Source organism: Paroedura picta, chromosome 8 (assembly GCF_049243985.1).
Source record: "Paroedura picta isolate Pp20150507F chromosome 8, Ppicta_v3.0, whole genome shotgun sequence".
NCBI classification, from domain to species: domain Eukaryota; kingdom Metazoa; phylum Chordata; class Lepidosauria; order Squamata; family Gekkonidae; genus Paroedura; species Paroedura picta.
The window spans coordinates 39269372-39284384 of record NC_135376.1 but is presented as its reverse complement, the minus strand read 5'-3'; the positions used below and the strand labels follow the sequence as shown (position 1 = coordinate 39284384).

The window sequence follows — 15013 nt, the reverse complement described above, 5'->3', positions numbered from 1 at the left end:
GAAAGTATTAAAGATTCTTTCCCTACAAGCACCAATACTCCCCCCCCCCACGTTTTCTCAGTAGATGGTACGCCAAGCAGCATTGCCAGGTCCCACTGACCACTGGTAGGGTTGCCAGCTCCAGGATGGGAAACTCCTGGACATTTGAGGTGGAGCCTGGGGAGGACAGGGGCCTCATTGAGCTACAATACCACAGAGTCCACCCTCCAAGGCATCTATTGTCCCCAGGGGAACTGATATCTGTAGTCCCCCTTGGAGGCTGGCATCTTTAATACCAACACATTCCACAACATTCCTTCCTGTTTAACTATTCATAATTTAACATCTGATCATTTAAATTAATTGACATATAAACTGTGTCAAAAAACTTAGACCATGAATGGTCTCCATTAAAACTTTTAGTAAAAAATGCAGGTATATAATCTGCATAGCAGAAGCATGTCTATAACAAGTGGCAGGTTAAGTTAGTTTTGTACATGTGCAAAGTTATATAACATGCAAAAGAATAATGCCTAAGAATAAGGGCCTTAGCATATGCATGGGGGGGGGGAGATAGGGACTTGCCACTCCACCTCCTTTCAACATTGTCCATCCTAGCATGCAGAATTCCTTTTCTGGAGGAGATGTCAGGAGGAAGGGAGAGCAAGGGCATATATCTATGACACCACCAACAATTCATTTTGTAGTCCTGCCCAAAAGAACAAAAACAAAACTCAATCATGTTTGTCTGAAGAAAGATATTCATAAATCCAGCCTCTTTATTATTCATGGTTTTCTGGTGCCCCCGAGATATTCAGTGACATTTTTGGTCACGATTTTTAGGCAGGGTGGCAAGAATCTGAAAGCTCTAATGTTCCCGAAATAATTGCCTGAGTAGGACACCTGCTGTGGATTTAATGGCCACTTCAGCTACACCTACTGTACAGCTGGGCTTAAACTCAGTGCCTAAAAGCTACTTATGGGCAAAAAATAACTAACTGGCAGTGATTGGCAGGTAGCAACTGGCACGCAAGCCTTTCTTCTTGCTTCCTCCCTGCTGCAACGCCTTTGAATGTGAGGGCATTATGCCAGAGTGGAGTTCTTTTTGTTGGCTTTGATTGTGCTCTCCCTAGCTACTTGATATTTTGGGATTCTAGTATTGTTAGACAAAAGTGAGATCAGAACTTAGGTAATAACGAGGAAGCTAGTCGAAATAGACTCCTCTGGTGCTTCTGGGCACATATGGACAAATCCTCCCCCCTGTTCTAGAAGGTCAGCTCTAAATAGGGCTTAACTAAGGGAAAGCATCGGTCAGCTTCAGAAGTTGCATCTGGGGTCAGGGGTCAGTCTTGCAACATAAGGTAAAGGTAAAGGTAAAGGTTTCCCCTGTGCAAGCACCGAGTCATGTCTGACCCTTGGGGTGACGCCCTCCAGCGTTTTCATGGCAGACTCAATACGGGGTGGTTTGCCAGTGCCTTCCCCAGTCATTACCGTTTACCCCCCAGCAAGCTGGGTACTCATTTTACCGACCTCGGAAGGATGGAAGGCTGACAACATATATCTTGCAACATATGATGTAATTATCATGAAGAGAAATCCTCTGAGCATGCCTTGACTCTGTTCCTCTGAGTAGCCATGCTGACTAGGAAATATGTGACAACACTTTTCAAAGTTAATGGTAACCCCAAAGCCCAGAAACACCAGTAGAGCACTAGATAGGAGCACATGCTGGAGTATGGCATGCAAGATAGCATCAAAATCACTGGTACGGGAAGCACTTCACACTCCATTGGCCAATTTCAGCCTGCCTGTAAAGGTGTTTGCTTTGGTAGATTTAGGAAAACCACATTTGTAGTTCTCTGATTCTTGCAACCTGCATTTATTGTACCAGCCGAAAATGTTCTACATAAATGAAATTTAATTACCTAAGGAAAGACTGTGTGAGCTTGGACACTTTATTTGGAAGTTTTCTTATTTGGAGCAATAGTATTTTATGTATTTCAGTGAAGCAATGTAAAATGCAGCATCAAAGTGCAAAAAAAAATTTGGACCTAGGAGTAGCCAAAATTATTTGGGTTCCTATGATGGAAATCCAAATGACAGTCCTCCACCCACAAATTAGTGTGGGGAGGAATTCCCTTGAACAAGCCCCATCTACTGAGCTCTCTATCAGATATCCCCACTGGAAACATCGTGGGGCAATTTCTATCTGACCAATCTGTTAGGTTATGGTCAAATGACAAATGGTTTAAATAATTAATGGTTAAATATTCAGTGATGTTGATGCAGTTACTGAGTTTGATTTGCAGAAAGCGTTGTATCTGTCATATTGGATTCATGTTCTTTGTGAACTGCCCTGAGCCCAAGGGTATAAAAATGTAAGAAATAAATAGATAGTAGATGCTAGACAGACAGACAGATAGATAAAAGTTTCTTTGTTGTTTGCAGAATTTAAAGGCAGATTTGGAAGGCTGTAACTCTGTTTAAGATCACATTGTTAAAACACTATATCAATGGGCCACTCCATTTTGAACATTGTTTTTGCACTCATTTTTTGCCCACGATATACATTCACAGAGCTGTAAAATTTCTGCATCCTTTGCAAAATATATCACAGACTGAAGAAATGATGTGTTCCAAGGAACCCATGACATAGATTCTTAGAAAAATAGGGATTAATGAGGCTACAATTTCTTTCCCTGGCTGTGATACATGACAAAGAGACTCTGCTGAGCAGCTGGTTAGCTCATAAAATTGCTAATTTTGTTACAGTGAGATTTTCAAAGTCAGCTTCCTGTGGAAGAGACCAGCATGGAATCTCTTCCAAACAATACCAGATTTGTCTCCGATCTGTTCTTCATGATACACTTTTAAACTATGTTGAGGATTAAGCAGTGGGCAAACTAGGTCAAATGAACTGCATGGAGCTCTGTCAGGTATCCTTCTGCCCAAGGTTTTTAAAATAACAATAATTTGCAGCACAGTGCTTGGATGATATTGGCTCATTTGACTTTGAACTTAGGGCTGTTCAAGATGGAAAACTTGGAATGATATTTAGTCAATTTCATCCTTAATGATCATATCTGTATTAGTTATATTTGTTATTTTCCTCCATTTGGTTTTATGCTTTACTTTCAGATTTATTTCCAGTGGTATCAACAGAAAACAAATTTTTGTATGCAGCTTTTTTGTTTTCCTTCACATGGGGGTGAAAGTATCAGGAATTGTACTGCTTACCCATAAGCTCCTCTCCGCTAATTTCTAGGTGAATATTGGGGGAAATGGATAATTAAAGACAAAACACATTTAAAGCAAAACACATTTTTATAATTTGCCATCCAATCAGGATGGAATTCTCAGGGTTTTTGATCCTGAACTTAAAGGTCTACCCAATCAAATTTGAGGAAGATAGCAGAAATAATTCCCATTCTATAGGCCGTAAACATTCTTGGTTCCAGTGTAGAAGTGCTTGGAAATTGGGTAAGCAACCAGCATGGCAAAACTAGCAACCAGGCATATAGGCAGACTTACAGGGTAGTACACAGGTTTTGCTAGTATCACTACGATAGGCAGCTCTATAGAGTCCCAAGACAGGGAAGGTAGCACTAAACAAAGCAGACGTGTTACCGATTGCTGAAATACTGTATTTGCCGGCGTATAAGACGACTTGGCGTATAAGATGACTAGGCGTATAAGACGACCCCCCAACATTTCCACTCAAAATATAAAGTTTGTTATATTACATTACAGCAGTGGTCCCCAACCCCCGGTCCAGGGACCGGGACCGGTCCGTGGATCAGTTGGCACCGGGCCGCGGCTCCTCCTCGTCCTCCTCCCTGGCTGCTGCCTCAGGGGCTGCCCTGCTATTCTGCCACCAGCTCACCTTTGGTGCTCTCTGGTGGCTGCCATAGCTGGGGCTCCTCCTCGGCATTGCACTGCACAGTTGCTGCTGGCAGCAACCCCCAGTGGGTGGCAGGAAGTCAGGAGCACTGGCAGGAAAGCAAGTTGAGTAGGGGCTCAGGCGGCGGTGATGTCCCTCACCAAAAGACTACACCCCCCCCGGGCCTCAATAAAATTGTCAAGCGTTGACCGGTCCCCGGTGATAAAAAGGTTGGGGACCACTGCATTACAGTACTATGAGCCACTATGGGCAGCTATGTCTATCCCAACTGAAGTGCACCCGGTATATAGGACGACCCTCCCACTTGGAGGCATGTTTTTTCTGGGGGGGAAAGTAGTCTTATACGCCAGCAAATACTGTAATTGCTAACATTCTGTAAGGTGTAGCTATTCTGTCTTGTTCATTACTCTACAAGTGTGAGCGCCTGATGCAAAACAAAGCTGTGCTTTATGGGGTCATTTTAATTATATGTGTCCATACTGTGAGTGACATAGACGGTGTTTGAGGACAAAGTGTATGCATTCCACCCAGTCATTGTGAAACGACTGGACAGAAACTGCCACGGTATATGTTTTCATTGGGTACATTGCATAGCCTTGCACCACAAATACTACAGTGAGTTAATATTAGCAATAAAAGGTGGATAAAAGGAAAGGGAAGAAAGCCCTTTCAACTAGCCTAATGCATTTTCACACACTCTATGGTTGCTATCAATGAATGATTGTCCATTAGCAACTGTGGGAAGCAAAGAAACTGTGGGAAGCAAACTCTGGAATAGCTGCCCTTGTTCTACCAAGTTTACTACATGTTATCACCAGTCATAGCCAGCTGCCTCCGTTGGCTTGCACCTGGAGTTATGATAAGTGATCTTCAGACAACCAAGGTCAGTTCCCCTAGGGAAAATGGCTGCTTTTGAGCGTGATAAGGTCCCTCCCCAAACTCCACCTCCAGGAATTTCTCAATCTGGAGCTGACAACCCTGCAGACCAGGTCAACCATTCATCTGAGAACAGTAACATGTTTTGACTGTGAACAGCCTAGTACTGAGATTCACCATTTCAACTTGGCTGAAGAAGTTGTTAAATACTTGTATGGCTGGTCATAACAGATCTAGAATATCAGTAATATACACCCACCATTTCAGGCCAGTTTTGTTTTGTTGCGGCTGCTGCTGAGAGCAGGGGCAGCATGAAGATCAATCAAAGATTGATGGATCCCCCAAATTATAGCAGAATCCCAGGAGCATGTGCATTCTGTCTCTGTGCTTGATCCTACCTTAAATCACAAAGCTGACTCTCATAGATGGTAGCCAAGTAAACAGGGATGAGCCTTGGCATTTCCTCCTAAGAAACTTCATGTGCCATTTTTTGTGCTTTTGTTGTCCTACAGTACAGCAGACTATTTCCTGGTGACCCTGAAAATGATGGCTGCTTGTGAGATTTTAACAAATTTTATATTTTGATTAGCATATATATGTTTTAATGGTATGTTTTATTGTTTAATAATGCTGTAAGCCAAACTGAACCTATGGGGAGGGGCGGCATAGAAATGTAATAAATAATAATAATTAACGCAAACATTTGTCCATACCCATGTCAAGAACCTTGATTGAAAAGATGAACAAGTGTAAACTCCCTGTATGAGAGCCAAGCTAGACATAATGGTGTCCCAGGGTCCAACCTCTGGGTGCTGCTTCTATTTTACAACTTAATGAAGTGCTTTAATATGCCTGCAAGGGCCCAATTCTTATGAAGCCCACATAACAGCAGGATAAGGTGCTCTTGCTCCCCCCTGCCTTTTCAAGTGCTGAAGTGATGCCCCTTACCCCAGGCAAAGGGGAATTGTGTTGCTATTCCAGCTTAGAAAGGGTCAGCCTATTTTCACAGTCTTGACCAAGTTGCTAAGATGGTGTAATAAAAGGTAACAAAAAAAAAAAACAGAAATGCTGAGCAGAAAAATGCTTGATAGGAACTAAAGTTGGACACAGCTGTTGCACATCTATCTGTCTTTTCTGCTCCATCCCATCCCATCCCATCCCAAAACAATAAGGTATCAAAATAAACTTGTTGACTGGAAGAAACTTGACCCATCTGAAACAGAAATAATTCCAATTCAGAGCATGTGCAATATTTATGAATGGATGCTGTTTAGATTGATCTTGATGAGTAAATTACTGGCTGCATCCCTTTAATGGGTATTTGCTGTAGACTTTCCAAGCCATATTTATTTATTTATTCAGAGCATATACACACTTCCTTCTTTGCATCCAATGTATTTGACAAATTTCTAAAGGCAAACAAACCAAAAAAAACGCCAAATAACATAACATAAAAAAGAATATATGGGACTATCACAAACTGTAAACTATTCCTCTTGGTCTTTGAGATGCCAGAGAACCAAAGCTGACCAACTCACCAGCCCAGTGCTCCAACAGTCCTGTCACTGCTTTGGTTGCTGTCTTTGCATCCCATTAGCTTTCTTCTTTCTTTTAGGGCTCTTCAAGATTGACAGGCTTTTGCATAACATCTAGCAAATATATCCTCATGCAAGGAAGCAGCAGAATCCAGACTGAATCCCATTAGAATTATCCATCTCCTGGTGGGGCCTCAAGTTCTCCCAGTACAACTGTCCAGTTTCCCTGGAAGAAACAGCAGCTTCAGAACGCATTGAGCTCCCTCCCTCCCCAAATTCCTAGGCACCACCCTTAAACCACCTCAATTTCCCAAGTTAAAACTGCAACCTTGTAATGTAAACTGATCTTTTTATACTGCTGTTCTTCTGGACTTTTTTGTATTAAAGATGTGCACATCTTCCTATAATTCCCTCTCTCTAATCATTAGCTTTGTGTTTCCTTTTTCTTTATGGGACTCATCAGCTTTCTATTCTTTTACTACAGAAACCTTGCAACTTGATTCCAGTAGACGTCAAATCAGGCTAAATGCAATATCAAAGCATTTACACGTGTGTGTGTGTGTGTGTAGGTCTAGGTGCTTGTTATGATAAGACTCACAAAGATAGTTGAAGATGAAAACTGAACTGAAAAGAAGGAAGAGTGCTGCTGGTTTTGAGCTCCCCCAATTACTCTTATTGCAGAAAGAAGCCAGATGGGTTTGATTTTTCCTGTTCTGGTGCCCAGTGGTCTAGCTTTTAAGATATTTATACCTTAATGCCCAGGGGGATTTGGGAAGTAGTTAATAATGAATATTCAAAGTGGGAAAACTTGCTCTGTTGGTTTCTCAGTCAGGTCATCTGAGAGCATTTGGAAATTTAAGTACAGCTACAAAAGCACAAGAAGAAAGGAAAGATATTCAGAGGAGAATTGTTTTTGCTCCAACTCAGAGCAGATTTGGTACCTTGCAAAATCTATCCAGATACTCAATGATTTGGAGACAGCATTGGCTCATGGTTAGTGAAAGCCACGTAATTCCATCAGAAATTCTTCCTGCTCTTAATGCTACCAGCCAAATTGCCCATAGTAGAAGCTCAGTTTGTTCAGCTAAATGAGCTGCTGATAGCACAGACTGAATAGAATTGAGAGATGTGCCAAGTCACATGCATGTGATTATTTCTTCATTTGCCTAACTCATCCAAGGAGAATTCAACATAAACAGAAACACAGAACCTTTTCTTATCCCTCTCTAAGTACATAAAGGCTACAAGGAATATGACGTTCTTTCATCCCAAGCCATCTTGCCTTCACCAGGTTGCTGAGCTGACACAGCACCGATGGGAACCCACAACGAAGGCAAAGAGGTGTGAGATAGTGTTACTGCTTGATCTCTTTTAATAAAATCCATCTGCTCAGAGTGAACAGGAATTGGCAGGATCACTCTGGGTCTGATGGCCGACTCTTCTGCCAGACAGTTATACTGAATAATCATAACTTGGGTTCTAAATTGGCACAAGACATCAGGGACTTCTCTGGCTAAAATACCAAGCCCAACGCCACAACTGAGTCACAGGTGCAAAATGCTATCATGCATCCCTGAAGTGAACCCTATCATCCACCCTTCCTGGGGCTGATGTTGCTGCTTAGTGTGGCTACATGACATTGCTATGTCTCTCTGAAGAGTAAGCCAGGTATTTCACATTGAAAATTAATGCTATGATGTTCTGGGCTGCCAGCTACCTGAACGGTTTCCTCTCCCAACTGAGCACAGTTTGCTATAATAAGGGCAGTTTCATACCTTACAACAACATTACACAGAATTCTAAAAAACCTATGTGGAGTACTGACATCTGTCACTCATGCAAGTAGTGCTCATGCCACAGGACTGACTGTGGTTCCATGCATTTGCCATGTGAAGGTTGCTTTGGATAGGAGAGGATGGTTCAGTGATATTTCTAGTGGTATGAATGATGGTACATGTGTGTATGTGTACAATCCTGTGTACAATCCTGGTTCCAGGAAGGACCTTTTCAGCATAAGGAAAACGAGCAATTTTAATTTAGTTAAAGATACACACTGACAGTCTCCAAGCAGTGGCTGGGCAGATACTTATCATTGATGCTTTAGGCTGATCTTGCATTGAACAGGATTGGACATGATGGCCTGTATGGCCCCTTCCAGCTCAATGAAATGGATGCCTGTTTCTGTGTATTTTTGCCCTGATTACCCATTTGGGAGATGGCATACAATCAAGTAAAAAGTATACCTAAACTCCATTGAAATCAATAGGACTCAAGCATGCTTTCCAATGGACAGTTTAATGCCATTTAGTTTAACAGAAGAGTAGACTGCATTTGTAGTTAGGGTTGCAAACCTCCGCGTAGGGCTTAGAAATTTCCCAAAATGACTACTTAGCTCCAGCCGGAGAAAAATGATGGCAATGGAGGGTGGCATTATATAGCATTATATCCCACTGAGGTCCATCTCCTCCCCAAACCCTGCCCCCTAGGTACTACCCTAGGGTTGAAAGGTGGGGCCTAGCAATCTCCCACTATTATAATTTATCTCCAGACAATAGAGGTCAGTTTGCCTGTAGAAAGGGGCTGCTTGGGAGGGTGGAGTCCTTGATATTTTACCTTGCTGAAGTTCTTTCCCTCCCCAGATCCCACCCTCCTCAGGCTCCGCTTCCCTCCCCCCATCTCCAGGCATTTCTTCACACAAAGCTAGCAACCCCAGTCCATCCCCAAATGTCCAGGGATTTCCCAAACTAGAGTTGGGGGTGGGTGGGTTGGGCTTGTTTCTTATCCATCCTCCAGTCTGTTTGGGGTCAGAGATTATCATAACAATATATAAATTATAAAAGTTTCCCCATGTCTCTGTCTATAATCCATTTGATTTCATTCTATAAGGCAGGGGTAGTCAAACTGCGGCCCTCCAGATGTCCATGGACTACAATTCCCATGAGCCCCTGCCAGCGTTCACTGGCAGGGGCTCCTGGGAATTATAGTCCATGGACATCTGGAGGGCCGCAGTTTGACTACCCCTGCTATAAGGTGTGTGGGCAACTGCTGTGTTTTGATTTTAGTCAGATTAAATTCACAAATTTCACAAAAAAACAATGTTGGCCTCATTCAGACACTTATGAAAAAGAATGAGAAAAGGGAAGCACAGCATGGTAAAGGCACCTGCCCTTATTACACTGCGGCATTTCACACCACAGCTGCTTTATATTGATGCATTTGTTAAGATAAGAAAATGCTCATATTCCACTATTGAAATGTTTTTGGTTCATATCGACAGTAAGTTTTGGGAGTGATGCATGAATAAGCTATAAGCCTCCATATACATATTAACATTTCAGATATTAGACCTGATCCATTAACGGAAACTGTTCCATGTGGCTGTTTCTGTATATGTACAACTATTGCCAATGTGGATACTGGTGCTCCTGCACATCTGTAGTGTGGTGCTGATTTTTGCCCCAACTCCACTGAACTAATGTTCCCTTATTTGATGCAGATGGAAGTATACCTTACCTTTCTGTTGTGTACTTGCAAGTATAGCTGGAACCAGGTCACCACCCCTGTACAGCAGTACTGCAGATCATAAGACTTTCACAATTTTTATATTGAATTAGGATTAGAGTAATTGATGAATCTGGAGTAAATCTACCACTGGAATAAAGCCAAGCCTGCTGTTTTCCTGTCCTACATATTTGGCTTTAAAAGCAAATTAGTACAGTGCTTTCTTCCCAGTAAACTTAGCACTGCAACTATGTAGGCTTTGAACTTAATGCTGGGTGTCTCAGGAGCGACATGCTGTCTATCCCTCCATTTGTCCACCACATCAGATGGACTCTAAAAAGGAGTGTTGTCGGCTGGCCAGGTGAACACAGCAATGATTGTTACTCATAAAAACAAAATGAGGACAAAAAAACAACACCTTTGCCATATGCTGAGGGATGTCTGTGTAAAAAAGAAATGAATTGGCTGCACACCAAGCTGCAAGCTTTCCAAATAGAGTCTGAATCCCTGGGAGAGAGGTCCCAGCTAAATATAGCCATGACAGAGTTCAGAGTTGACTTTTTTCATCAAGTACACTCAAAATAACCCAGCAGAAGCAAATTCCTGTGTTATAAACCAAAGTGTGCGTATATGGGAAGGGGAGGGGATGCTAAGGGGCATTTCCACAAGCTCAGAGGAAAAACAACAGAACTGGCCACGGAGAGACAGGATGGAACATTCTTTTCCTTGTCCGTTGAGGTAGGATGGGGGGGACTGCATGTTGTCTAGAAATCATGGCCTTCTCTTTGTTTATTGATCTGCGAACAAGAGATGTCAGGGAGCTGAGAGACTATAGAACTAGTCCCAACGGAGACAGAAAAAAACACCTCTAGTGGAATTCAAAGACAGCCAAGTGTACAGCAAAAAAAGTTGCTTTTTCATACAAGAAAGAATTCATTTGCAAAACACATTAAGGTCACCCCTATAAGTAATTTAGAAAATGAAAGAGGAAATAAATGTAAGAAGGATATGAGCATCATTAAGGTTTTGGGGTAATATAATATTGCCATCTCTGTGTTTAGAAAGCCCCTAAGAAATTGGGAATGAAGGACAGAGAGTTCAGACAACTGAGAGCTCAGACAACTGAGAGCACGTGGAGAGAGCTACTGGGGAGAGTTGCTGCTGACCAGGTGAGGCTATTGTGCTGCCTGGGTGAGGTGATTGCTGGGTAATTGTTGGGAGGATTAAAAAGGGCTGCTCCTCGCCAGAGGCGCGAGCCGAAGAGCGAGAGAGGGGTTCTTGGCCAAGCAATTAGAATCAGTAGATTATATCAGTAGATTATATTTCTCTAGTACTTGCACTGCCTAGACATTACAATGAACCTCATCCCATCATCTGCAGTGAATGTGACATGATTGCCTTCCTCCCAGAAGACAAGATGGACTACAGCTGCCCCAAGTGTAAGCTGGTAAGACATTTGGAGGAAAAGATTAGGGGATTAGAAAACAGAATTATTACTCTGACCCAAAGTAAGAAACGGGAGGAGTTCATAGACCAGAGCCCTGTAACTCGGAATAAAGACAATACAACTAGTCCTGAAGAGGATAAGGAGATTGACCACAATAGGGAGCCTCTGCAGACAGTTCGTAAAAAGACTCAACGGCGAAGAGCAAGACAGTTCTCGGGGCCTTTGGAGCTCCAGGATAGATTTCAGGCCCTTGCAGAGGAGGTGCAAGGGTCAACAAGGGAAGAGGTCCCAAAACAAAGTCCAAGACAAAGGGAAGAGGCCACGGGGACAGAAGGAAATGGAATTGAGAAGGGAAAAAAAAGGAGAGTACTGGTAATTGGAGACTCCCTGCTAAGAGGAATGGATCGCTATGTGGCTGGGGCCGACCCCCTAACCCAAGAGGTGTGTTGCTTGCCAGGGGCGAAAATTAAAGATGTTTCAGAACGGCTGCCCAAACTCCTCAAATCTACGGATCGCTACCCATTTGTGATGGTCCATGTGGGAACGAATGACATGTCCCTGAATACCATCGCTCCTATTAAAAAAGACTATCAAGATCTGGGGAGGAAGCTCAAGCAAATGGGGGCACAAGTGGTATTCTCTTCAATCTTGCCTGTGATGTTCTGATGGATAAATTGAAGGACTGCAATCTGGATTTTCAGATAGTCAGGTGGATAGGGAATTGGTTAGAGAACCACACTCAAAGAGTTGTTGTCAATGGTGTTTCATCAGACTGGAGAGAGGTGAGTAGCGGGGTACCTCGGGGCTCGGTGCTTGGCCCGGTACATTTTAACATATTTATTAATGATCTAGATGAGGGGGTGGAGGGACTACTCATCAAGTTTGCAGATGACACCAAATTGGGAGGACTGGCAAATACTCCGCAAGATAGAGACAGAGTTCAACGAGATCTGAACACAATGGGAAAATGAGCAAATGAGAACAAGATGCAATTTAATAAAGATAAGTGTAAAGTTCTGCATCTGGGTCAGAAAAATGAAAAACATGCCTACTGGATGGGGGATACGCTTCTAGGTAACACTGTGTGTGAACGAGACCTTGGGGTACTTGTGGATTGTAAACTAAACATGAGCAGGCAGTGTGATGCAGCGGTAAAAAAGGCAAATGCCATTTTGGGCTGTATCAACAGAGGCATCACATCAAAATCACAAGATGTCATAGTCCCATTGTATATGGCACTGGTCAGACCACACTTGGAGTACTGTGTGCAGTTCTGGAGGCCTCACTTCAAGAAGGACGTAGATAAAATTGAAAGGGTACAGAGGAGAGCGACGAAGATGATCTGGGGCCAAGGGACCAAGCCCTATGAAGATAGGTTGACTTGGGAATGTTCAGCCTGGAGAAAAGGAGGTTGAGAGGGGACATGATAGCCCTCTTTAAGTATTTGAAAGGTTGTCACTTGGAGGAGGGCAGGATGCTGTTTCGGCTGCAGAGGAGAGGACACGCAGTAATGGGTTTAAATTCCAAGTACAACGATATAGGCTAGATATCAGGAAAAAAATTTTCACTGTCAGAGTAGTTCAGCAGTGGAATAGGCTGCCTAAGGAGGTGGTGAGCTCCCCCTCACTGGCAGTCTTGAAGCAAATGTTGGATACACACTTTTCTTGGATGCTTTAGGATGCTTAGGGCTAATCCTGCGTTGAGCAGGGTGTTGGACTAGATGGCCTGTATGGCCCCTTCCAACTCTATGATTCTATGACAATTCTGTTCTTTTAACCTCACTGCCTGCTAAAGGGGGACACAAGTGCAAAACCAAGCAACCACACCAGCACATAGCCAACTATAACACACATTCCCTTAACTCCCCCTCCTGTTTCAGAACCTACAGAGTTATTTACCTAAAACCCTGTATCTTTGATGGTTACATGGTATTAATCATTAGAAAGCTGCTAATACACACTGTTTGTGCCAGTTTAATGTTAAACATTTCTAAGAACGGGTCTTCAGACCTTGCTGATTACCCTCTCAACCCTGAAGTTAATTCCCTGCAAATTCACCTGCACATTCGCATTTCAAGCCTGGGGTGACATGTTGGAACACAGCTTCTGGAATGTCTTTTTCTCAGATGTTTCTGAGGATGAATAAAGATGAATAAAGAAGAAGAGCTGGTTCTTATATGCCACTTTTCTCTACCCAAAGGAGGCTCAAAGCAGCTTACAGTCGCCTTTCCTCTCCCCACAACCGACACCCTGTGAGGTAGGTGAGGCTGAGAGAGCCCTGATATTACTGCTCGGTCAGAACAGCTTTATCAGTGTTGTGGCGAGCCCAAGATCACCCAACTGGCTGCACATGGGGGAGAGAGGAATCAAACCCAGCTTGCCAGATTAGAAGTCCACACACCTAACCACTACACCAAGCCGGCCCTCATATGAATGAATGTCCTCCAAAATGTCCTATCATTTACAATCTTGCTCAGATCTTGCAAACTGAAGGCCATGACATCCTTTATTGAGTTGATCCACCTCATATTGGCTCTTTCTCTTTTCCTACTTTCTTAATTTTTTCCTAGCATTCTTGTCTTTTCCAGTGACTTTTGTCTTCTTGTGACGCGACTAAAGTACAATAGTTTCAGTTTAGTCATTTTAGCCTCTAGGGAGAAGCTGGACCTGTTCAGAAACCTGCACACTACTCTCAGCGCCAATCATGAAGTACATTGCTACTGTCTATGGCATTCCGCTAAGGAGCACCTACTGAGGGGAGGGCTATGGCTCAGTGGGCCAGCTTTGGTATCTCTGTTTTGCGTGCAGGTTTAGTATCCCACACCCATAGTTTAAAAGGAGCAGGGACTAGGTGATGTGATCCATATCTGGGATCCTGGAGACCAGTTGCCAGTCAGAATAGGCAATATTGACCTTAATAGAGCACTGATCTGCCTCAGCATAAGGCATCATTAATGATTAATATGCCCGTGTTGGCATATAAGCAAAGTGCACGTTGGACATTCTGTACAGTCCATATGATATGGGGTTACTGAAAAGACTCACTATGCCGCGAGGAAAAAGTCATGCAAACATTCTAATTCAGTACACCAGAAGCGCAAATGCTGACTCACTATTCCATCAACAGATGTTGTACACATAAGAATTCACTACCTGTCTTGTCTTTTTCATATCTGGTGGAGATTGCATGCTTTGTAAAAAACAGCACTTTGGAAAAGCAGATGTATCTAAATGATGGCAGACCTTCCATAAGCTTCACACTAGTATCTGCCCCCCTAAATGTATTCACAGCAGATTGTGATGGTGAAACTCTCGTTAACACTATGCCATCAGCACACAGTCAGAAGAGTTGTCTAATTAGAATAGCTGAGAGAATAATGGGAAACATTTCCTGCAAACATTTGTGTTTGGAAACACATTTAGATTCGGTTGCATCTGTGACCCTTGCGTGTTTGTTTCTGAAAATGACTCAGCCCTGACTAGTAGGACCACTTGAAAAAGGTTTGCTATCGGGATAAGAATGTGTCTCTTGGAACTGTAGTAAGAATTAGCTGCAGATGCCACTATTCGAAACAGAGTTTTCATCTTTGATGCTATTTGATGCAGAATTTATTAAAGATAAGCTCAAAATTATTTATAAAATTTTTTGGTGCCTTTTCAGTTTGGGAGAGAAGGGAGAGTGCTTGGGGAAGTTAAAGGGTTGAATACCACCCTCTAGAGCCTCTTGTGGTGCAGAGTGGTAAGGCAGCAGACATGCAGTCTGAAAGCTCTGCCC

At 42.9% G+C, this 15013-nt stretch overlaps 1 protein-coding gene across 4 annotated transcripts in view; it reads right to left on the bottom strand.

The window, feature by feature from the left end:
* The window catches only part of DGKG (diacylglycerol kinase gamma), a 177953-nt gene that overhangs the window by 142363 nt on the left and 20577 nt on the right, over window positions 1–15013 (bottom strand). The window contains exon 1 of one of the 4 annotated variants that reach the window (XM_077349162.1): window positions 6295–6517. The exons of the other annotated variants lie outside the window; for them this stretch is intronic. The gene's annotated coding sequence lies outside the window, so the exon portion shown is untranslated. Of the gene's footprint in view, window positions 1–6294; window positions 6518–15013 lie in introns of those variants that run through there. 4 annotated transcript variants of the gene reach the window in all.